A 25,096-nucleotide genomic window follows, 5' to 3' on the forward strand; every position below is an offset into this window, starting at 1 on the left:
TGATCAAAATTTCTCTTTAGAGAACACAAATGATCATACCTTATGTCCTTTTGTCCCTCTTCATTGGGAAGGCTCATTCCCAGAAGTCACATCCCACACTGGAGGGAAAGAGGCAACATGAGGCTGATCTAGGCCTGAGGCGGGCATTCCAGGGGTATGTAGTGGAATCTGCTGCTAAGCTTACAGGATGATTCTATCTACATTGTGCTATCATAATTGGGGGAGAGGTGTTATTATTTTTTTAATCAAGACAGGGTCTCACTATATTGCCCAGGCTGGTCTCAAAACTCCTAGCCTCAAGCAATCTTCCCACCTTGGCCTCCCAAGTGCTAGGATTTCATGTAGACCACTGCACCTGGCCCATAATTCTGGTTTTGGCAATAGAATTACAGCAGTTGGTTATAAATATCCTGACTAATTTAACTGATAGTAACAGAAGTAAGATACAGACTATGATTATATCAAGGTTTGAGATCTTTTTGTAATTTTTAAGTGATGATTGGGCATTCACACATGTGTGAGATGTGCCTCCCTGAAACCTTGTTATGACATCAGCACTTTAACCATCTGACATGAAAAAGGGTTCCAACTGCAAACTGGAAGAAATGCTCCACTTCCAAAGGAAGCCAATTAAGTGGGTCAATGAGAAGATGGGTATTTTGTGCCTCTTGTAACCATTTAGCTTGCCTGGAAATCCTTTCTATGCAAGTCTCTACTTCACCTGAGGTATTGATATAAGTGCGGCAGGCAGTGTGAGCTACTGCACAGACTCCTTGTCCCAGCTACTCAGGAGGCTGAGGTGGGAGGATCATCTGAGCCTAGGGAGGTCAAGACTGTAGTGAGCCATGATCACACCACCACCACACTCCAGCCTGGGCAACAGAATAAGACCCTCCCTCAAACAAACAAACAAAAAAAGGCAATGTAATGCCCAAGAAGACAAAGCCCTTCAATTTGCCAGCTATTTTGCCAGCTATTTACACTATGTCCCCATCCTTGGGTTGGTGGGTGTGGCCCAATGCCACATACCAAAATGTATCCCCTAACTATTCATTCATGGGTAAGGTATTTAAAACATAAGTAAGCCACAGATTGGTTTTACTTCAGGCCTTACAAAAGCCTGCATAAGCATGATATTTAACAAATGAGATGTGCTGGCACAATTTGCTTTGCTTTTTCTCCTTTGGACTTTCGGTTGCCAGATATGACAGAAATGTTGGGAGGCCAGGAATGTGCAGGGACAGTGGCCTGGAAAAGGTGAAGTATGTGTTAGAGAATTTGTCCCTGATTGGTTTAGTGACAGACAGGCATGAGAGTGGTGGGGAGGGGTAAGACTGGGGGGATATTATTAAGCAGAGAAAGAAAATATGGCTTGGCTTTAGAAGCTGAATTTGAATTTGGAAAGTGACATTTGGAGGGAACTCATGCAAGTATATGGTAACATTTGGAGTGTCAGAAAAATCAATCACTGGCGCAACAAGTAGCATGTAATGATCTTGAATGGCCCTTGGAAGGTGGTGACAAATGCAGCAGTCTAAGACAATGCCTCCATCTGCCACACTTTGGGAGAGTTTAACTAATGAACTATTTTTCCCATCCCCAGCAGAGACCCTGAAAAGTCAAGTGTATATATATAGGTGGCCATCATGTGTATAGAAATGTTAACCAGATTATATATCCTATAAACTGAGTCAAAGCAGACAAGGCCAATAGTTCCCAAAGTAAATATATTACTCTAAGAATGTTTAGACAGGAGATCATACAGGCCTGGTCTGAAGTCTTGGGTCAATTAGCTGTCCACTCAGATGTTGTCAACCTTTTGTCTTGGTTTCAGGGTTGAAGCTGTTTGGTGAATCAGAGACAGGGATCTTTGGTGGGAGTCATGGTCCATTCAGGAAGTTGTGCCTTTTTAAGGTGACAGATATGGATCCATGAGTCTACACCCTTTAACTCTGCTGCCCATGGATTAGTCAACAGTACCTGGCAGGGGTCCCTTCACCATGGCTGGAAGGAGTCCTTTACGAGAGGTCTTTTCCAACAGACAAAATCTCCAGGTTGGAGGACATGACCAGAATCTTCATCTCCCAGGAACGTACTGTGGGACATGTCTTGTACTAAGGCCTGGCTTTTCATGAGTTAGTGAACAAGTCCCTTACAATCGTGCAAGATGTCCCCATTCACTAAATTTGGATCAGTCATCTTGATTCCGATGTGTCTGGGTCTTCCAGTTAGAATTTTATGAGAAAAGAGTTGATAAAGGGATGGATCAAAGGTTGAGCAATATCAAGGGGAGTGCCTTCGGCCAGCAGAGGTTAAAAGCCTTCATAAATTTAGGCAGTTGTGTTTTCATTATTCCATTGGTCCCATTCTATCAATCCAGGTTTAGCCCATTGTGTTTTATTATTCCATTGCTCCATTCTACCAATCCTGAGGACTAAGGGTGGTAGGCACAATCAAAATATTGAAATATAGGCCATTTTTTTTTAAACCAAGTCTCACTCTTGGTTTAAAAAACAAACAAAAAAAAAACAAACCTAGGCTGGAGTGTAGTGGCGCGATCTTGGCTCAGTGCAACCTCTGCCTGCCAGGTTCAAGCAATTCTCCTCCCTCAGCCTCCCGAGTGGCTGGGACTATAGGCATGCACCACCATGCCCGGCTAATTTTTGTATTGTTAGTAGAGACGAGGTTTCACCACGTTAGCCAGGCTGGTCTTGCACTCCTGACCTCAGGTGATTCGCCCACCTCAGCCTCCCAAAGTGCTGAGATTACAGGCATGAGCCACCATGCCCAGCCCCAAATTTTACAAATGCTTAATAACCTAGGCAGTAAAATGAGTTCCCCTATTGCTGTGAAATTCAAAGGGGACTCCCCAAAATGGAATAATCCTTTCTAATAAGATTTTACCCAGTGCCATTGCCCATCAGCAGGGTAAATCCTCAACCCAATAAAAAAACATGCAATCATTACCAATACACAGTTAATTTTTAAAATGGTGGCAGCTAGATAAAATCAAGCTACTGTAGCTCAAAAGGTCTAGGTAGAAGAAAATGGCCTTGAGACCCATAAAGGAGTTTTCCAGGATTATGTTTTGGGTAGATGGAATAAATCTTCTGTGCCATGATGATCAATGACAGTCTCCAGCAATACTGTTTATAATAGTATATCATTTTATCTGAATTCCAATAGGTCAAGCCGTAAATGTATTCCATGCGGGGCATCTGAAAGCCACTGGGTTAACGGTTTATCATTAGGTCCATACTGTAGTTCAGTTTTGGGGAAAAAGTACCCCCAGTTTCATTTCCAGGTAGATCTTTCTTCTGTGGAAGCTAAGTCTTGGCTTTCCTTTAGCATAGACTTAAGTGTTTAAGTCTCACAATCATCCCCAGGATCGGGCTGGTGACTCAAATGCAGCTCTCTTAGCTACTGCATCAGCAAATTGATTACCTTGACTCTACGTTGTGTCTAATTCAGAGTAGCCAGGAACCTTCATAATTGCCAAGAGAGAGCTCCAAGACTTGTCTATTTGTTATGGGTTGCCATGAGAACCCATAGCATTCCAAAGTCAGAAGCACCACCAGATGCATAGGGGCATAATTTGCCACCTTATTCTTTGCTGGTTGACAAGTTTTAGTCACAGCAATCAGTTCAGCCAGTTGGGCTTACTTGGCCTGAAGAAGACTAGCTTCATTGATCATGGCACATCCTGCTTTAAACTTGCCACCTTCTCCCCTCAAGTAAAATACATCTGTAAACCATTCTATCTCAGCATTATCTAGTAGTATTTCTTGTAGGTCTGTCCTTGGGATAAAAGGTTGCCTGTGTCATCAGGACAAAGTCATGAGAGGTCTTGTCAAAAGAGTGGCTAGGCCTGGTGCAGTGGCTCATGACTATAATCCTAGCATTTAGGGAGGCCAAGGTGGGTGGAATGCTTGAGCCCAGAAGTTCGGGAACAGCCTGGGCAACGTGGTAAACCCAGTCTCTACAAAAAATACAAAAAAATAGCCAGGTGTAGTGGTGCACACTTGTAGTCCCAGCTACTGGGAAGGCTGAGGCAGGCGGATCAACTGAGCCCACTGGGGTCGAGGCAGCAGTGAGCTGTGATCACACCACTGCACCCCAGTCTGGGTGACAGAGCAAGAATATCTAAAAAGAAGAGAGAGACAGACAGAGTGGCCAGGTTACAATTATTGCAACAAGAGATGGTAACACATTAGAGGATGATAAAAGTAAGACCTAATAGGAAGCTAATTTATTAACAGAAAAGTGTTGAGTATGATGAGAATTCACCATGTTAGCCAGTACCCTCAATTGAATATGGAATGAAGGCGGTAAGGTGGAGACACCATGACTATCTTTTCAATAGTTTTATATAGAAAGGCTGTAGCTGATATTGCCCTCATACCAGGGGGCATTCCTGGAGTCATCAGATCTAACTGTTGACTAGAGGTCTTTGCTGGTCACCATGTCTGAGTCAACATACCACATGTGTTTCCTCCACCTCATGAACAGAAAGAAAGTTCATAGTTTGGGTGTCTTATTGCTGGGGCATTTACTAATCTTTTTTTTTTTCTTTAAGACAGAGTCTCGCTCTATCACTCAGGCTGGAATGCAGTCAGCTCATGCAACCTCTGTCTCCCAAGTTCAAGTGATTCTCCTGCCTCAGCCTCTCTCGTAACTGGGATTACAGGCATTTTGACACATCTGGCTAATTTTTGTATTTTTAGTAGAGACGGGGTTTCACCATGTTGCCTAGGCTGGTCTTGAACTCCAGGCCACAAGTGATCTGCCCACCTCCGCCTCCCAAAATTCTGGGATTATAGGCATGAGCCACCGCATTGGGCCTACTAATCTTTCTTTAATTTGCTGCACGGCTGGTTGTCCCTCACGAGTCCACATAATGGGATCAGGCTGGTCATTCTTTAAACAGGTATAAAAGGGTTGGGTCACACAATATAAATTTAGTATCCAGCTTCTGCAATAGCAAGCCAACTCCAAGAACCCTCTAAGCTATTTTTTAGTAGTAAGCATCAAAAAAGCTAAGATTCCTTTGATTCTATAGGGACTGACGTTCAATCCTTTGTCTGACATGACATGTCCCACATATCTGACCTGAGAAAGGCAAAATTAAAGTTTATCTTTAGACACCTTGTACTCTTTCATGGCCAATTGAGGTAAGTACAAGTTTTCTTCTTCAGAGGAAGAAAGTGTATCAGAGCAAAGTGTGTAAGGATCCACTGAGAGAAGTCTGAGTCTGCTAAATTCAAATTTCAGTATTTCGGAAAAGTAAGTGGGGCGCTGTATAACCCTGTGACATCACAGTTCAAGTATACCATCATTCTCTCCAGATAAAGGCAAACAAATACTGACCACCTGGATATATAGGGATGCTTAAAAAGGCACTACAGAGATCCACAACTGAAAAATATTGTCAGGGCTGGGAACAATGGCTCACACCTATAATCCCAGCACTTTGGGAGGCCAAGGTGGGCAGATCACTTAAGGTCAGGAGTTCGAGACCAGCCTGGCCAACATCATGAAACCCTGTTTCTACTAAAAATACAAAAATTAGCTGGGCATGGTGGTGTACACCTGTAATCCTAGCTACTTGGCAGGCTGAGGCAGGAGAATCACTTGATCCCAGGAGGTGAGGCTGCAGTGAGCCAAGATTGTGCCAATGCACTCCAGCCTAGATGACAGACTGAGATTCTCTCAACAAAAAAAAAAGTTAAAAAAAAATATTGTCTGACATTTGGTATGGCAGACAGGAGTATGAAGGTTAAGAAGTGCTGGATTTCTAGGTATTATAATACTGTCTACAGCCCTTAAGTTTTGTACAAATCTCCATCCTTTCCCATGTGATTCCTTGACAAGGAAAATAGGAGTATTGCAGGAACTGGTGCAGGGAATAATAAAAGCTCTCTCAAGATAATCACATGATTGGGGCAACTCCACCTATGGCTCTTGTAGTGGTTATTATTTTAATTAGGCAAGGGTTTCTTAGTGTTAATCTCAACCTTTATTGGAGTAGCTGAGAGTATCTTTCCTATGTCTGTGTTAGACTGGAACTACAGCTGGGTAAGAAATAGTTTCAAGTAAATGCTCAGCTTCTGGCATTAGTAGGAAGGTTGAAGTTTGAAAGGAGCCTTATGATTTCCTTCCCTTTATTAGATTTCATTTATTTTTCCCATTTTCCCAATCATATGAAGGTATCTTTACACCACTCACAACAACTTGTGATTATATATATCTATAATGGAGTTTCACTCTTGTTGCCCAAGCAGGAATGCAACAGCATGATCTTGACTCACAGCAACCTCCACCTCCCGGGTTCAAGCAATTCTCCTGCCTCAGCCTCCCAGGTAGTTGGGATTACAGGCATGGCATGTGCCACCAAACAAGGCTAATTCTGTATTTTTTTTAGTAGAGATGGGGTTTCTCCATGTTGGTCAGGCTGGTCTTGAACTCCCGACCTCAGGTGATCTGCCCACCTCAGCCTCCCAAAATGATGAGATTAAAGGCATGAGCCACTGCGCCCAGCCAACTTGTGATACGTTATCAGGGCATTTTTTGGTTTGCTTTCCCCAATCCCATGGTTCCAGTTCCAGAAACATTTCCCACTTTGAGGAAAAAAATATGACCATTATGGATATTGTTGAAATTTCAATCCAGGTTAAACAGGGGCTTCTGGGCATCAGGAAAACATGGGATTGGCTGAGGGTATCACATTCATAGCCCTTGGGAGGACGCCAAACCCAATGAACCAGTAAGGCAAAGGTGTGAATTTAAAGCAAGAGATAGGTTTATTAGGTATACCCATGCTGTCAATCTTTTCATTTCTCTGAGAAATGGGATTTCAAGTAAAGTAGAATTTATAACTGATACAGCAGTTCATGTGCCTATTATTGTGTTAATTTATCCCAAACAGTGAGTTAAAGCAGAGAATTGGGAAAAAATGAAAACCCATTATTTCCTCAGAATAGCCCGTAGTTCTCCAGTTTATCATCCTGTTGTTTCCATTTCAGTATCTTACAATTCCTTTTAAAATGCCCTAGTTTCCTGTAGTAGTGACAGACAAGGGGAGAAGATCTCTCAGGACCAATACACTTAATTTTCTTCCTCTTGGCCTGGGAATTTTAAGAGGTTAACTGTTACCACTGTTAAGTGCACAGCCTTTTAGTTTTCGTTTTTTATCAATGTGCAGGACAACTGTTCAGCTAAGTTGACCAGTCATTAGTTCTGGCCATCACCTAGTCATGTGACATTTGACAAGAGTGGCTAGTGCATCGTTCAAATTATTTGGGGGTTTTTTTTGGGGTTTTTTTTTGTTTTTTTTTATTTTTGAGACAGAGTTTTGCTCTTGTTGCCCAGGCTGGAGTGCAGTGGTGCAATTTCGGCTCACCACAAACTCTGCCTCGGGGGTTCAAGTGATTCTCCTGCCTCAGCCTCCCAAGTAGCTGGGATTACAGGCATGTGCCACCATGCCCAGCTAATTTTGTGTTTTTAATAGAGACAGGGTTTCTCCATGTTGGTCAGGCTGGTCTTGAACTCCCGGCCTCAGGTGATCCGCCTGCCTCAGACTCCCAAAGTGCTAGGATTACAGGTATGAACCACTGCACCCAGCCTGGGAAATTTTAATTTAATACAATGTCATTTTTATTGTTTTCAAAGTTGTCCACTGCCATCTGCAATGTTGTTCTCATGTTTTATCAAAGCTAGTAAAAAAAAAATCTAAAACAGGCCTACCTGAATTCTAGCATTGCTGGATTTTAATCCAATCTATGATCTTTTGAAAAACCAAGGGAATGGCATTTAACAGAGAAGGTGGTCATGCTCATGTGTCTTTGAGCCATATTCTGAAAGTTGGGGAGCTGAGTGCACAGAGGTCATACTGGATTTTCAGGAACAAGATCTGTTAGGGGATCCAACCACACTGTGCTTTTTCTAGCTATTCCTTAGCTCTAGCAGCTGAAACCAGCATGTAAACAAGTCGATAAATGTCAGAAAGACCTGGGTCATAGGTTTTAATTGCGAGTTCAAATTCTTCGGTAAAGCAAATCGGATCTTCATAAAAGTCAGGAAATTCCTTAACTATGGCCCATAATTTGACCTTGGACAAGGAAGGGCTGATAGAGAATCAGGATTCCAGGCAGGCCAGGCACACATGCTGCTGGTACTGGAAGTCAGCCACCAGGACAGAACAGGAGCGAGCCAGTGAGTGGGTCCTGCAGGCCCCCGTACCTAGGACCAAGCATGGCAGCTGCCAAGGTGGCTTTAACCAAGAGAGTGGATCCAACTGAGCTTATAACAGTATTTTTAAAGCATGCAAGCACTGAGAAAAATGGTGAATTTTTCAGGTCTCCCAACGACTTTGTCATTCGATACTTGAACGTTTTTGGAGAAAGCCAGCCTAATCCAAAGAATGTGTTACTTTTAAGTGGAGTGGTGGGTCAGACCAAAGACGGAAGGAATGTTGTCCCAGTATTGGTGATGCTAAGTTTGATCACTTGATAAAGGTGGCATCCACCAGATATTACTATTGTAATGATTGGCGCATTTTCAAGAAAATGTGGTCTTTTAATAGGTCCTGCATGCCCCCTGATGGTTTGTTTATGGTAGCCTTTCAGCCGTTTCACAAAGCTGGCAAAGGAGAAGTAACTTTTGATCAGAAAGAGGACAGTACCAGCAGTCTACAGGTCTCATCCAAGTCACTGTTCCCTGGTCCCAATGGTAACAACTGGCATTTATCACCATCAATTGGTTTTGCCTGTTTAAACTTAATTGCAACTATACAGAAAGTACTCTTCTGGTCTGGCTTCTTTTGTTTAACATTTCTGAGATTAATCCATGCTGTGTGTATTTTTTATTTTTCTTGACTGTAGAGAATTCCATTGTGTGACAACATATCCATTCTAGGTTCAATAGACACTTTGGAACATTTTCAGTTTTGGCTACTACAAGTACTGTGTTTTCAACATTGTTTTACCTATGTTTTGATATATGTGTGTCAATATTTCTAATAGAACTGCTGAGTCATAGAAAATATGTATATTTAGCTTCAGAAGGTCTTGCCAAACTGTTTCCCAAAGTGATGGTACCAGTTAACACTCATACTATCACTGTATGGTGGCATCATTTATTTTGGATCTTTGCCACCGCTTGACATCAGTCATTTTAATTTTAGGGATATCTCACTATGTGGTTTTGATGAGCATTTCCCTGATTCCAAATGGGTCATACAACTTTTTTTCATACTTATTGGTCATTCGGGTATCCTTTTCAATCATATGCCTATTTTCTGGATACAAAACATTTGGTGGTTATATGTTTCACAGTTATCTTTACTCTGTGCACTGTTACTCACTGAACTGAGTCTTAAGGAACTTAAGTTCCTAATTTTAATGTAGTACAAGTTATCAGCATTTTCTTTTGCAGCTAGCTCTTTTTGCATCCTGTTTAAGAAATCTTTGCTTTCCTCCAGGTCCGGAAAATAATCTCCTGTATTATCTTCCAGAAGCTTGTTTTCCTTTCAAATTTAGATTTTAAATTTTCTAGAATTTGTGATATTTTTACATGGTATTAAAGGTAAGGGTTAGATTCTTCCCTGGCCCTCTTCCCTGCGGATATGTGTATCACCCAGCACCATTTAATGAAAAGATCACTCTTTTTTTTTTTTCTTTTTTGAGACAGTCTTGCTCTTTCGCCCATGCTGGAGTGCAGTGGTAGCAATCTCAGCTCATTGTAACCTCTGCCTCCCAGGTTCAAGCCATTCTTCTGCCTCAGCCTCCTGAGTAGCTGGGATTACAGGCACCCCCCAACATCCCCAGCTGTTTTTTGTTTTTTTGTTTTTTGTTTTTTTTAAGCAGAGACGTGTTTTCTCCATGTTGGCCAAGTTGGTCTCAAACTCCTGACCTCAGGTGATCTACCCGCCTCTGCCTCCCAAAGTGCTGAGATTACAGGTGTGAGCCACCACACCTGTCCAAGATCACTCTTTTTTTTAATTAAACTGCAGTGGTACTGCTGTCATAAATCCAGTATGGGGCTGTACCTGAATGTTCTATTCTTTTTATATAATTGTATATTATCCACTAATACTATACTACTTACTACAGCTTTGTAAGTCTTACAACTTTATTCTTCTTGGCTATTCTTGGCCCTGTTCATTAGCAAAACAATTTTAGAATAAGTTGTTAATTTCCACAAACATCCTGCTGGGATTTTCAATACTATTGAATTGAATATGTGTAATATCTGTGTGTATATGTATACTTAAATGTTTTAATCCCTTAAAAAGAGTTAGAGAGAATCGGGAATCCCCCACCTATCATAGGCTGTTCCTAGAATGATGCAGCCACAGGAAGCATTCCTGTAGAGTTCCTGTCCCTCACTTCTGAACTAGAGGTTGCTGCCAAGGTAGGTGGAAGAACAAGAGCAGGGGCCTTTGGAGCCTTGTTCCCTGTCACAGTATGTTTAACAAGTGACAGACAAGGAGAAAGAGATGGCAGAAGAGGAAAAATCAGATCCAGCCTGAGAGTTAGAAAGATGAAGATACAGTAAAGGTGTAGGGGTGGTGAAGGAGGCACCAAAGAGTAAAGAAGGTACCTCTGAAGATTCTTATTTTAGTAGGAGAGACAGTATATATGAGAGCTTTCTGTTAACACCTTTAATTTGTTTATTAGCATCCTGTAAGGAACAAAGGTCATCCTACCCACTTTTGCTACTTTCAAGATACCACTGGAAGTGGCTTCCCCATTCTGGTTTGCTTAATTTTTGCACTAGCACCTTCCATCCTGGTCTGCATATATGGCAATTTTGGCATATCAAAGGATCTGCATTTAGGCCACTGTGATTTAGTCATCCTTAAGTCATCGTGGTCCATTTGGTTAAGTAATTACACAATGAGGGACTGATCCTAAGTACTGTATATTAACCCAGTTGTGGTTTGTAAAGGTGGAATCTGATGCTCTACAGTTGCAGGGGATTTAGTCAATTTAGAGGCTTTGTTCTCCATAAGTTTTAATACCTTCTCATTAGATTGACTAAGTCAGGAGGTGTTCTGAATCCAAATGTGTTACTTGCAAACACAAAGGTTGAGGATGCACACCCCAGAAGCACGAGTTCCAGTAGCTTAAAACCTGCGCTCTGAAGTAAGACTACATGAGGTACAGTCTTTATACATTTATTTTTTAAACAGGAAAATGCGTGCAGTATGGTGAAGCAGTAATTGATAATTTGGTTCATATTCAGTGATGTTATGCCTAAAGTAAAGTAAATATGTGGTTGGGTGGGTAGGAGAGAAAAGTTAATAATTGTGTAGGCACCTTAGGGTCTGGTGGAAGGATGATTGATTCCATCCTGCCTTTGTTCTATATCTGATCAACAAGTTTACAACCAGTATCTGTCAGTAAAATATTTTAACAAACTCCAGTTACAAACCCAAGGGGTCAGCTTTAGTTTGTAGGCAGTGGTTTTATTACACATATATCCAAACTGCAGCCATCTTGGGCCAGTTTTCTCTTTTCTTCTTACACTATCTATCATCATCTGTCTGTCTGTCTACAGTATGCTGCCTGAAGTTTCTTCAAATGGGACAAACATTTTGAGATGTTTCTCAGGATCTGAGAGGTTACAGTTAAAACATACTTATTGATAGGAGTTCGTAACGCTTATCTCTGACATAGCTGCCTTTGCACATACCCACATTTCTGGGTCAGAAAGAAATTTAGAAGAGGTCTGTGTTAATCAGATTTTTCTTTTACTTGTTTTCACAGGTGCTTAAATGTGTTGCTTAAATTTTAAGTTGACATTTGTATAGCACTTTACATTTTACAAAGCACTTTTTCTGGCATTCTTTCTTTGGCTAGTATTAGCCAAAAACCCAAAAAAAATTTTAATACTATAAACAGTTAAAAAACAACCGGCCGGGCACAGTGGCTCACGCCTGTAATCCCTGCAGTTTGGGAGGCCGAGGTGGGTGGATCACCTGAGGTCAGGAGTTCAAGACCAGCCTGGCCAACATGATGAAACAGCGTCTCTACTAAAAATACAAAAATTAGCTGGGTGTGGTGTTGCGCACCTGTAATCCCAGCTACTCAGGAGGCTGAGGCAAGAGAATCGCTTTAACCCAGGAAGTGGAGGTTGCAGTGAGACGAGATTGTGCCACTGCACTCCAGCCTGGGCAACGAGCAAAACTCAGTCTCACAAAAAAACAATCAACCATGCTACAATTAATTATAGCTTTGTCCAAATTAATTGAATATCCCAAAGTTAAAAAGATTAAAAGTAATAGCTAAGTCAGCAAAAGCAGTTAAGAGAAATAACTGTAATTATATGGACAAAATATATATAAACAAAAAAATAAAGTTTTAAAATGCAACAATCAAGTCTAAACATCTGTTTTGGTTGATTTGCAGGGGTTTCTTCTACTTTAAATCTGTGGGTTTCACATACGTTTAATGATCAACTTAATGATCTTGGTGTTGATGAGTCAAGAAAAGAATGAAATAACCACAATATATCAAAGATAAAAGGGACAATTCTAATCTTATCTAATGAAACTGGGAAGCCAACGATCAGGAATAATGTATAATTCTACATTTAATGCAACACGTAAGTTTACTGAGTATAATAATATACATAGGAAAGAAAAAGAATTTCACAGCAATAGTTTATATTAAAGATGCTATTTAAGAAAAGTTGTCTGATAAATAAAATTAAAGATTACCGCCGGGCGCGGTGGCTCAAGCCTGTAATCCCAGCACTTTGGGAGGCCGAGGCGGGTGGATCACGAGGTCAAGAGATCGAGACCAGCCTGGTCAACACGGTGAAACCCCGTCTCTACTAAAAATACAAAAAATTAGCTGGGCATGGTGGTGCGTGCCTGTAATCCCAGCTACTCAGGAGGCTGAGGCAGGAGAATTGCCTGAACCCAGGAGGCGGAGGTTGCGGTGAGCCGAGATCGCGCCATTGCACTCCAGCCTGGGTAACAAAAGTGAAACACCGTCTCTCAAAAAAAAAAAAAAAAAAAAAAAAAATTAAAGATTACCTCTTATAAATCTCAACAATACCCAATACTTTTCATTTTAAGGTCCAACCAGAAAACAGAAAGAAAAATGCTGAAATGCAAATTTTAGAGCTATAGTACCCTTTTTTATATGGAATCAGGAGACAGTGAAATGGTGATGAATTTAATTCAACTATTTTCACGTCTTTTCAAATCTTTTAAGTGTTAACTTAACATTTAAGGATATGGAAAGGGCTCTTACTATGATGAATTTAACATCTGTTAAGCTCACCTTAGTTGGTATGCATGCTTGGAAGGACACTATTAGTTTCTCTAACATAACTTCCCCAATCCCACTTTCTAGATTCCTTCTTATGGCTTTTTTATATATTCAGAAGTAAAGGGTCTTTTTTAATATTCATAAGTACCTTTCAAAACTCAATAATGCCACTGGGTGGACTACATGGAAGAAAATTGAGAGCAGTAGTCCAAAGTGGTACATCTACAGTTAACTTCACAACTTGTCTAAATCATCTTGAAAACTGAAATTCTGATATGCACAAATTAGGTGAACAACCTCCCAAATGAAACTATTCTTAGTTTCCAACAAACCAAAACCCTGGCTTCTAATTACCATTTTTTCTTTCTAAAAATCAACTGGCCTAAGCCTTTTAAAAAAAACACAAGATAGTGGAAGTGACTTAAACTTCAATGAATTTTCAGGCTGGCTAAATTTTAGTGTCTTCACACCACAGAATGCTGTTTCAACTTTTAAGAAGAATGCAGTAGTAGGGCCGGGCGTGATAGTTTATGCCTGTAATCCCAGCACTTTTGGGAGGCCAAGGTAGGAGAGGAGAATTGCTTGAGCCCAGGAATTCCAGACCAGCCAAGGCAACATGATAAAACCCCATCTCTATAAAAAATAAAATGGAAGGAAAGAAGGAAGGAAGGAAGGAAAGGGAAGAAAAAAGAAAGGAAAGGGAAAGGGAAAAGGAAGGGAAAAGAAAAGGAAAGGAAGCAGTAGCAGATCTACAACAAAAAATAAAAGGAAGAAAAAAGAAACGGAAAGGGAAGAAAAAGCAAAGGAAAGGAAAGGAAGCAGTAGCAGATCTACAACATATGCAGAGAAGGAACTACATCTAACATATCTTGTTCTGTGAAACAAGCAAGTTGAACAATAGTTATACAGTATAATCCCACAGGATGTTTTTAAAATAAGACTGTAAGTACACAAACTTCTTTTTAAATTGGTTTTTAAAAATAGTAAATAGTGGTGGCCTCTGAGGAGTGCAAGCATGAAAGCAGCTTACTTTCACTTTACTCCCTCCTGCTTTTTTTTTTTTTAACCAAGGGCATCACTCCCCAATAACCTTGGTTATCAAGACACACCTTAAGAGTAATCTAAAAAAGCACAGAGAGCTTAAATAAACTTCCTCAAAGACATACAAATGGAGAGATACAGATTAGAAAATACACTCCAGGGAGAGACAAGAAATAGACTGGTAAGATCAAAATATACAGAGCAGAATGGGAAGGAAATGGCAGAAAGGAGACAAGCAAAAGATTTGTAACGTGGGAAGGAAGCAGCGGTGAACAAAAGACAAAAAGAACTAAGCAACCAAAGACAACTTTGAAGTGAAGGAGATGCATTTCTTTAGAGCCAAACTTGAAATGGCAGGATGATGGGAAAGGAAAAGAAATAAACATGAAAAAACACTTGTAATCACAAGCTGTGGGGATCCTTGAGTTTCCATAATTGGTACTGCCACCAATTACACCATTTTAGTCAATCGTATGCTATCGTTAATCACATTTAAGTGCAGGATCCAGTAAACACTAACAGTGTAACTGGAGCAACACTTTTCACAAAGGGTCAACAGGACTAAATGCTTTGTATTCTCCCGCTGCTAGGCCACTTGGCTGCAGTATTCCCCAACAATGAGACATGTTTCATCAGCAGTTAAGGAAAGCCATGGAGCAATAAAACATTATTACCTCTTACCTGCTTCTAGATACCAGCCTACCTCTCAGCAAAATTCCCGAATTTAGCTAACTTTAAGGAGCAAATTTAAATCTGTCTGGAAGAAAACTGTGAAAAGGGTAGCAGACCCCACTTGTTTGCCAGCAGCCTCTCCAAACATGTGCCCTGTTTCTCAGAAATATGGTAAAGCATTTACAACTGTGACTGTCTATGGAATCCACACTTAGGAGAAGAGCCTAAAACAACTCATCCTATATAGGAAAGAGGTCAAACTCAGAAATAAGCACGTCTTCAACTAAAGTGGCATAAGTTAAAAATAAAATTACAAATTCAAGTTTCTGGGCTTTAGATAGTGTAAAAAACCACCAGGCCCCTCCAATTTTGGTAGAGTTTTAAAAAAAAAAAAAAAAAAAAAAAAAAAAACTAGGTCTCCCAATTCTAGATTAAGAGGAATTCCAGTGGATTTTAAAAATTGAAAATGTCAGAAAGAATATGTATCTGCCTTTAAGGGATGATTAGGAGTTAGAAAATATAACTATTCTTGAGTCTACAATGAGTCAACTTGGAGTCTATTTCTGCTTCTGTCTTTACAACTAACTAGGAAGTCACTGCTAATTTTATTTGTCCTTCTGTAATATTGACATAAAATCTCATCATGTCTACTTTCCAGGGATGCTGTGAAGCCAGGGTATGAAAATATCAATGTATGTGTAGTTTATGTCCTTGAATTTATAAGACTTGCACATTACAGAAAAATAAATGCTATCTATCCAAAGATATATACAACAAACTTAATTGAAAGTAAAATTCTGATTATTAAAGATTTTCTTTTAAGCCCAGGTCTGTGGGAAAAGATGAACTTAACCATTCAGGGAGACTTTAAGGTCATGAAATGGGCCCATATACTCTTCTATGAAGCTATTCTCCCATTTTCAAACTTGACAAAAATGTTAAGAAAATTGATACATGGTAGTACACACACCTGATTTGACCTAAACCTCAGGGAAGTTCCTTAACCTCTCTAATCCTGTTTCCTTATCTATAAAATAATGACAGGCCGGGCACAGTAGCTCATACCTGTAATCCCAGCACTTTGGGAGGCCGAGGCGGGTGGATTACCTGAGGTCAGGAGTTCGAATCCAGCCTGGCCAACATGGCGAAACCCTGTCTCTACTAAAAATACAAAAAAATTACCCAGGTGTGGTGGTGGGCACCTGTAATCCCAGCTACTCAGGAGGCTGAGGCAGGAGAATCGCTTGAACCTGAGAGACCGAGGTTGCAGTGAGCCGAGATCACACCATTGCACTCCAGCTTGGGCAACAAGAGTGAAACTTCATCTCAAATAATAATTATTATTATTATAATAACAAATCCCAATCTCCTGAATAGTATCTGTAAAGCGTCAACACAGGGACTGGCACAAAGTATGTACTCAGCTCTGACGATTCTTTTTATTCACAAATCTTTCTTCTTTTTTTCCTCTCATATTTCAGGTTTCATTTTGCTTTCTGTCTTTGGGCAATCCACTCTCAGGAAGTTACTAACAACCTTACTGGTAATGTCCCAATATTACTCATGTCCTGATCTAAACTTTCCCCTTAGCTCTAAGATAAATATGGCCAACTGACCACCAACCCATTCCAACCTTTAAATCCCCTGAACTGATTATATAAATCTTCCCTCCAATCTGCTCTTCCACTATTTACCTATCTTTATTATCATCCACAGTTCCAGTCATACAAAAACAACTTGGAAGCCAACTGAGCTCTCCCTTCACCCTCTGCATGGCCCTCCACCAAATTTATTGTGAAATCCTTAGAGATTATGCTTCTTCCTTCACCTCCCTCCCCACTGCCCATTTGTTCCTCATGATGGTGCGTGAACTCCTGTCAGAACCTTGTAACTGACTTCCCTACATCCTTTAAACATCTTCCTAAAGTTCAGCTATTAATCTTCCCTTGCAAAGTACCAACACTGGCTTCGCGATAGTATCTAAACTCCTTGGCAAGGAATTCAAAGCTTTTCAGGATCTGCCTCGGCCTACCAGCTGCTCCCAACCTGGAATTCTGAAATTCTAAGAGTGTCAAACCAACTTTAATAACCAGCCATCCTCTATTCAGGCTGTTATTTCTGTCTGAGATGGCTTACCTTCCATCCCCTTGACCTGGGAAATTCTTTTAAGAATTACTTCTTTTACAAAACCCTTCCACACCTTTATTAGAACACCTACCACATAAGATTTCACCTAATTGTTAATGCATTATCTCCTCTACTCAATGGTAAACCGCTGCAGAGCAGAATCTAAGTCTTGTATTACAACCAGGTGCTAGCTGCACACAGTACACAGAAACAGGTAGATTTTGCTAACAACTCAAAGAGTGGGACAGCCAAGGTGAATATAAACAGTATATTTAAGGGCATGGAATGGGAAACAGTGTCTACAACAAAGCCATAAGGTGTCACTGTTTATGCTATTGATCATAGAAATATTTTAAAAGTTTTCAAAAAAGGGTCATTTGTCTTTAACATGTGGTCTATAGACTTTTGTAGGAAAAAAAAAAACTGTGATGTTTAAAAGCCATAGAAAAAAATGTTTCTTGCTTATTTCCAGCAGAAGTAGGGGGGAGGAAATTAGGCTAGTGTGGGGAGAAGTAAGAAATAAGAGCTACTTCAACTCAGTACAGTTAACATTCACCAAATTAAAATAATATTAAGTCAAATCAAACTTAGGTAGAAAACAACTAAATACAAAGCTAGAAATAAAGTCTTCTAGTTTAACTGTAACGTTCATACTTGAATATGTAATAGCAATGTGCCTGTGACATTAGTATTTCTGAGGCAAAGCGAAAACCTCCCTACCTTGAAAACAAACTACAAACTCCCTTTTTTGGACTAGATGCATTTCCAGATTATTTCTGTAACAGAAAAATCCTAATTGCAGATTTAATTTAAAACCTGGAGAAACAAAAGATAATGAAATATTCTCAATTTGTAACACCCCCAAAATCAAAACTAAGTGTGGGAAATAGAGGACAATCTTGTGGACAAGGCAAATCAGGAAGAAATAAAAATGACATTTTCCAGGTTTCCACAGGACTTTCTAATGTAAAATGGTTGAATCAGAACTGACAAGACAACCAAGAGTCAAGGGTAGTGTCTTCCCAGAACTGGTTTCATAAGGTAAGGAAGGGCACCAAAGACACTCATTGTTTCCACTAAAAATTTACTGAATGTTTCCCCAGAAACAATAACTGATCCAGGCCTCAGTTTTATCTTCTGTAAAATGTTTATTTCCCAGTGTTGTGAGGACAGCAGCAGCTAATATTTATCAATCATGTCACTTGCTTAAGTATTTACAACGTATTTACAATAGCTATTACTACCATTTTAGATTAAAAAACTGGTCACAAAGTAACTATCAGATGATCACAACTTTGAAACCTAAGCATTACTAGGTTATTCTGAACAACAAACTTCATGCCTCAATACATGCATTCCCTTTCTTCTCAGCCAATTATATTCCTATCGCATCTTAAGAAAAAAAGAAAATGACATACTTTTAAAGCAACCTACTATGTGCCTGGCATGGTAAACTGATTAATTTGTCCTCAATAAGGGCCTTGTGTAGTTGGTTCAGATTTAAAATAAGTTTACCCTTTCCCCAGTGAAAAGCATTTATTTTACATGTAAAATGGTTCTTAAATTGCTTCTCTGACATAAATATGTTTGAGTTTGAGCCCTGTGAGTCAGGATTTCCCAGGACTTGATAACCACTCTGGGGGGGAAAAAAAAAACTGACCATTCATGTTCCAGATATACAAAATTAAGAATACTGTGCAAGGACAGACAGACTTGGGGCCTGCTGTCCACCAGTGATCTAGAATATTCTACCTACTGAACTTCATATCTCCAACCTCCCACAAAAGCAATACAAACAGAAGGCAGTAGAGACCTTGTCTGTGGGTCTTTCCCACCCTAAACTCATTCGCTTGGTAATCCAAATCTGTTTTACAACTTCTACTTATTAAAACAAAAACCATCAAGCTCTATATGTACGTGAAATCTGCCAGGAAATGGAAATTCTAGCCAAAGCATAGCTATGAAATGCTAATTATGAAAAACAACTCAAACAATCTCAGTGTATTTGCAAAGCACCTCATATGCATTTTAAATACATGACCCAGAGAAACAGATGCCAAAGGAAAGCCAAAGTTATTAAATCCAAAGTTTTTCATTTTCTTGACAGGCTCTTTCTATTTACTAAAGAAATGTACTAATATTGATTGCCTTTTGGTATTGTAATTCGGTCAACCAAAACTTGGGGAAATATGTTTATTAATACCAAAATAATGAAAAGAAAAAAATGTATTTCAACTAGTATCGATTTTTTTGGTGTGTGGAGGCAGGGTATCTAAGGGCATTATTTCCTAGTAATAATCACTTAGATTCTAAGCCTTAAACATGATTCAAATGCAGAAGAAATCAGGAAAGAAGCAACAGATATGGTGGTGCCTATCAGATGTCTAGACTACGGGCAAACCCCAAATACCAAAGAAGCATCCATGTGTCAAACCAGCATAATTTCTGAGCTATGCCTGGGGCCACACACACAAAAAAAGTTAGCTTGAAAAGAAAAATCTAGTAGGGGTAACCAGAAGGTCAACCCCAGTTCACGGGAACTGGGAAGAAGCTAGCCGTTACCCTGTGTCATCTTCCTGAGCAGCTTCCTCCCCAGCCTCTTTACAACGTTTCCAAAAGGCCCAACTCCCTAAATACTTGCTTCTTCAAGGTCGTCCTAAGATAAGGCAGTCAATAACCACCAAACACTGAGTCACGCATACCTTTCAGCTAAAAAAGATCCCCCTTCCCAAAATCACTACATAAATACTTTAAATGCCATCGGGGTTTCTCAGGAACTCACCAAAAACAAACTCCCAGACTTTTAGATTGGAAAACTAAACATGTTCAATTTTGCAACATAAAATATTAAAAGACTCTTCAAGTCTGGCAAACTCCAGTTCAAAAGCAGGTGCTTTCAGTGTACTCTGAATAACAAGGTCAAATTCATTTTTAAATTATTAAAAGAAAAAGAAAAGCTTTTCTTAATCCTCCTTAGGACAAAGTAAAGAAGGGGAGAAAGCATTGCTGGGGTAAAACTGCCTCGGATACGGTCCCTGTTTAACTAAACAGTAATTCCTAATCTTCCGAATGCCTGAAGTAATGGAAGGTTAAAGGAAGAAAATAAAAACAAAGAAACTGACTAGGGTCATAGTTACCAGAACAAGCTGCACCGCCCTACCACCCCAAGAAACCAACTCCCCCCACACCAAAACAAACCTTGCCCCTCCCCGATCCCCCACCCCCCAGAAACACACAAAGAAACCGGCCGCACACACAATTCGCCCACAGTACTCACTTCCCTTAGTAGAGCAACTGAGAGCCCCAGAACTTCCCCAGGGTGGTTTTTCGGCCGTCGTCGGGGCTGGGTCCCCTGGACTTGCGGGCCACAGTTCGGCAGGGGAGGAGGTGCTCGCTGCCCTCGCCCGTTTCCCCGAAAGCAATAAAATGCCTCCCAGCTCTTCCCAGGGCCCTAGGGTCCCCACCTTCCGTAAACCGCGCCTCCCCCTCGGGTACTCCGGTGACCGCCAAGAGAGAGGCCGAGCCCGCAAATAAGAATGCTCCCTGATGGATTTGTTGGTAAATAAGACATCTCGCGTCGAGAGGAAAGTTCCTGCGGGGGCCGCTCGCCAGGGCGAGGGCAAGGGCGAGGGCGAGGGCAAGGGCGAGGGCGAGGGCAAGGGCGAGGGCGAGGGCAACGGGAGGTGAACCGCGTCGCTCGCCGCAGCCTCCCTCACCTGCGCCGGAACAACGGGCCCCGCGCCCGCCGGGCCCGGCGCCTCCCGCAGGCCGCGCCTCCCGCACGCAGGGCTGCCGGGGCTTGTTCCTCCTCATGGCTTTGCCCTGACGTAATTCAAACATGGCAACAGTTCGACTTCAAAGGCGAACCCACAGATCTCCCAGACACAAGCTCTCGGGCCAAGAGAAATGGGCCGAGGAGTCCGGGCCACAGTCTCCGAACCCCTCGGCCGTCGCGGTCCCCGGCGCCGGAACTGAAACGCCGGGCACTGCCGCCTCCCTTGCCCGCTCGCGCGCCCGGAGCGGGAAAGCACGCCGTCTCCCTACGCACCAGCATGGCACCTCGCACAAGTAGCGCCGCCAAAGTTTCCCCACGAGGGGGCTGAGGAACAAAAGCCCCTCCTGAAACTCGCCCGAACTTTGGGGGCCCGGACCCGCACGGCCCTCAGCCCCGGCGGCTGCCCCCAAGCGCCGGGGGCCCGCACGGGCACATGCAGCCCTTTGTTTTCTGTCCAGCCGGGCGCTGCCTACGTGCAGCATCAGGGAAGTAGGCGCGTTTCGCAGGGGCCGGACACTGGACGATCACCCCGGAGAGGGGTCCGGACCCGGCGCCCCTAGGAGTCCAGAGCCTAGCCCCCCCCCCGCTCTTCCCCTCGAGAGCGGCCCCATTTAATCAAAGTTTTGCAGTGTCCTTGATGAGAAACGCCCGGAGTACCCGCCCCACACAGGCGGAGTTGGCGACTTTCACTCTGCTTTTTAAACTGGCAAGACGCCATCATCGGCAAACCACATTGTCCTGCCGGCCGGACCTACCCGACGGCGGCCGCATCCCACGGCTCACGCGGGGCTGGACATTCGGACCAGGACCAGGGTCGCGCCCGAAGCACGTGGTCTGTCACGTAGAACACAAAAAGCAGTGCCCAACGGAGTTCACTGACTCCTGCGGCGCACACAACACCGCCGCCTCCGTCCCCGGCCAAGTTGGCTTCCCTGGCCATCTTACAGCGCGGACGGCCGCCCACAAACGGGAAGCCCTCGCCGTGGCGCCCACACACCTATGCTACAGGTGAACGCACGGGGAGCAAAACTTTGGGCTACGAAGGCACCCCGGACACCAGACGCGCTTGGGCGCGGTCCGAGGAGGGTAGGCGAGTGGAAGACCGGCTGTTTTTAAGCGACCGCGTGTTGCTCTCATTGTCGCATCCGCATCCCTCCGGAGTTGAGCAAACAACGCCACGCCGCGTGCGCTCCGGCAGAGCCCAGTACTGACCCCCAAAGGCCGATTTAAAGCCCCTCAACCGCCAGCTCGGAAGCCGATGGCAACTTAAATTTCCGAGCGAATGGCGTTTATTGTCCACCCTCGTCTGGGGGCTGCAGTCAACTAACCACGAGGTTTCACAAGGGCGCCCGACCCTGCCCGCGCCTGGCGCCCACGCGGACGCACCGACCCCGGCCGCTGTGCGGTGGCCAGCGAGTCGCTTTCCTCTCAGGCCTTTCGGCCGCCGGGCTCCTTTCCGCGAGAGAACACTGCGGTGGAGAAAAGTCATTGTCACCTTCAACGTGTATCCCTCAACTCCGGCGACTCATCGATTATGCCCAGGCTCCAGTCACTTCCCCCGCCCGGAGACTTTCGGTTTGCCTCAAATACTCTCCCCAATTAAAAAATACACACTAAACACGCGCGTACCAAAGAACCTGGGGTCTGAAGAACACGAAAACAGCGCTCCCAACAATGCCACCTCCAAGACAAAACTTCCTGTGTTTGTGGAAGGACGGGGGGGAGGTGGGTGGAGGTGAAAAGAGAGGAAAAAAAAAACCACTCTGAAATCAAAGCCTCGTGAGACAGTTTTGCACTAAAGGCATAGTTAGAGTCACTAACCTTCCAAAAGCAGCCGTTCCACGCGCAACAACGTCCTGAGGTGCGGAGTGCACGCCAGGCCAGTCTCCCTCAAGCGCTCCCTCCTCCTCAACTGCCTTGTCTAGAAAGATTGTCTCCTGCAGTTCGGCAGTTGCTACCGCTGGCCGGGAAGGTGTAGATTCCGCTTTCCTTCTGCGCACGCGCGGCTCCCGGCACAAAATTCTCTTGAATCGAACTTATTTGCATACGGGCGCGCGCACGTCGCGGGCTGGGAAGGGGAGAAGGCCCGGCGACCGCGCGCGCTCCCGAGGCCTCTATTGTCCTTTTAAGGGGAGAAGCTCCGCGGCGCGGGAAACGCCGAGGCCAGAGGGAAACGGGGGCGGGGACTGCTTACTACGGCGGACGTCACATAAACAAACGCCCCCCTCCCCGCACCGCACCCCGGCTGGAGGCCGCGGCGGAGAGGGAGTGGCGAAGTGAGAAAGGGAAAGGTTAGCAACCGACGGGAAGGCTGCGCTGCGTGGCGTGCTTTCCACCCCCGAAGTTTTTAGGGGCACCATTGAGCGCTGAAAAATTGTTCTGAAAGCTGCTTTTGCAAAATTCTCACACCTTTGCTCACTTTCGGTGACAGAGGAGGTGGTCTTGGAAGCACGCAGACTGAATTTATACTAATCCCACGTTTCCTAAATTTTGTTTGAAGTCAGGTTTTTGAAGGTTTAAAAAAAAAAATCCTCTGGGACCAGCAAAGGTTTAGTTTTTGTGCAGTTGTAATGAATCGTTTAATAAAGTCCCATTTTAACACCCTATCCATTCACTAACTCCTACTTGCCCTTCTCAAATAGTAACCCAGCCCATAACAATCCAATTTTTTTTCTCCACTTTGGCCTTAAGATTTCAAGTCTCTCGGAATTCAATGATTGTTAATTTCCGTGGGAACAGTGCCGCTTTCTTTAAAAGACTAGGCGATGGAAAGCCAATAATCTAGGGAGGTGCATTCCTCCTCTAGCAGCTTGTAAAAGGTGTTCCACTCACCCAGAAATAATTCCACTAACTGGTGGTCTAGGGAATTGAAAAAGTAACGAATGATGTGCAGACTTTTCCGAATGGAATATGTAATAATTCAACAATCTAAGAGCTTTCTAGACTCATGAAGAAAAAAACTGAAGTAACTCTTCTCAGATTGTTAAGAGGAAAATGAAAACCGAACGATTATGATAAACCTTTATCCCAAGGACACACTTAACACCAACAGGCAAAGACTGGGGTTTAATGATAGAAGGTAGGGAGAGAGGAAGGATGTTTTTCCCAGAAACTTGATATTGGTCCCAAGATACAAAAGTGTGAAAATCAACCATAAAACTTAATCATCTGCTGACAAGTTTTGCTGCTTTCACTGCAGTGTCAACAATACAGATTTAAATAGGTACTTCTGCCGTGGGTGGTGGCTCACGCCTGTTATCCAGCATTTTGGGAGAATGAGGCGGGTGGATCGCCTGAGGTCAGGAGTTCAAGACCAGTGTGGCCAACACGGTGAAACTCCGTCTCTACTAAAAATACAAAAATTATCCTGGCATGGTGGCGCACGCCTGTAACCTCAGCTACTCAGGAAGCTGAGGCAGGAGAATTGCTTGAACCGGGAGGCAGAGGTGACAGTGAGCCAAGATGCACCACTGCACTCCAGCCTGGGAGACAGAGTGAGATCCTGTCTCAAAAAAAAAAAAAAAAATTACTTCTGAAATGTTAATTTAACAGGCAATTCCTAGTACATACAGTATAAACCCACTTCTGAACTCCTCAACTAATGCTTTTTTTTCTTTAGGTTCTGTAACATACTACTCCTGTACTGTATATGAAAACCATATTATAAATACCTGCTGGTGGGCACCTGTAATCCCAGCTATTCCTGAGGCTGAGGCAGGAGAACCTCTTGAACCCAGGAGGCAGAGGTTGCAGTGAGCCTAGGTCATGCCATTGGACTCCAGCCTGGGCAACAGAGCAAGACCCTGTCTCGAAAAAAAAAAAGAAAGAAAGAAAGAAAAGAAAAAACCAGAAACTCTCATTAAAATATGAGCTCCTTAAAGACAGGGATTTTATCTCTTTCTTACCCCTTGTTGTATTTCAGTGCCTGAAACAGTGCATAGCAGATAATACATACTGAATTTTTGGTTATAAGATAATAAATCAGTTGACATCCTGCATGCATTTGTTGGCTAGGAAAAAATTTTTTTAATATAATAAATGGCCAGGAGCAGTGCCTCACGCCTGTAATCCCAACACTTTGGGAGGCTGAGGTGGGCAGATCACGTGATGTCAGGAGTTCGAGACCAGCCTGACCAATATGGTGAAACCCTGTCTCTACTAAATATACAAAAATTATCTGGGCATGGTTGCGCATGCCTGT

The 25,096-nt window shown here is 42.8% G+C and overlaps 1 protein-coding gene and 1 non-coding gene across 8 annotated transcripts in view; one reads left to right on the forward strand and one right to left on the reverse strand.

Annotated features, from left to right (window-relative positions):
* SINHCAF (SIN3-HDAC complex associated factor) overlaps positions 1–23,059 on the reverse strand; it is a 46,566-nt gene extending 23,507 nt beyond the window's left edge. The window contains exons 1-2 of one of the 7 annotated variants that reach the window (XM_032248251.1): positions 22,717–22,902; positions 1,764–1,905 (exon numbers count right to left, since the gene is read on the reverse strand). The gene's annotated coding sequence lies outside the window, so the exon portion shown is untranslated. Of the gene's footprint in view, positions 1–1,763; positions 1,906–20,397; positions 20,556–20,584; positions 20,736–20,777; positions 20,870–22,524; positions 22,656–22,716 lie in introns of those variants that run through there. The other 6 variants (XM_032248248.1, XM_032248250.1, XM_032248246.1 and 3 more) reach the window with 6 other exon arrangements.
* LOC116530444 lies at positions 474–573 on the forward strand. The gene has a single exon (XR_004260003.1). It is a non-coding gene; the product is annotated as a small nucleolar RNA U13 (small nucleolar RNA).
* Positions 23,060–25,096: the final 2,037 nt, after the last annotated feature.

The sequence above is a fragment of the Sapajus apella genome, unplaced genomic scaffold (assembly GCF_009761245.1).
Source record: "Sapajus apella isolate SASKATOON/1434 unplaced genomic scaffold, GSC_monkey_1.0 scaffold66, whole genome shotgun sequence".
Taxonomy (NCBI): domain Eukaryota; kingdom Metazoa; phylum Chordata; class Mammalia; order Primates; family Cebidae; genus Sapajus; species Sapajus apella.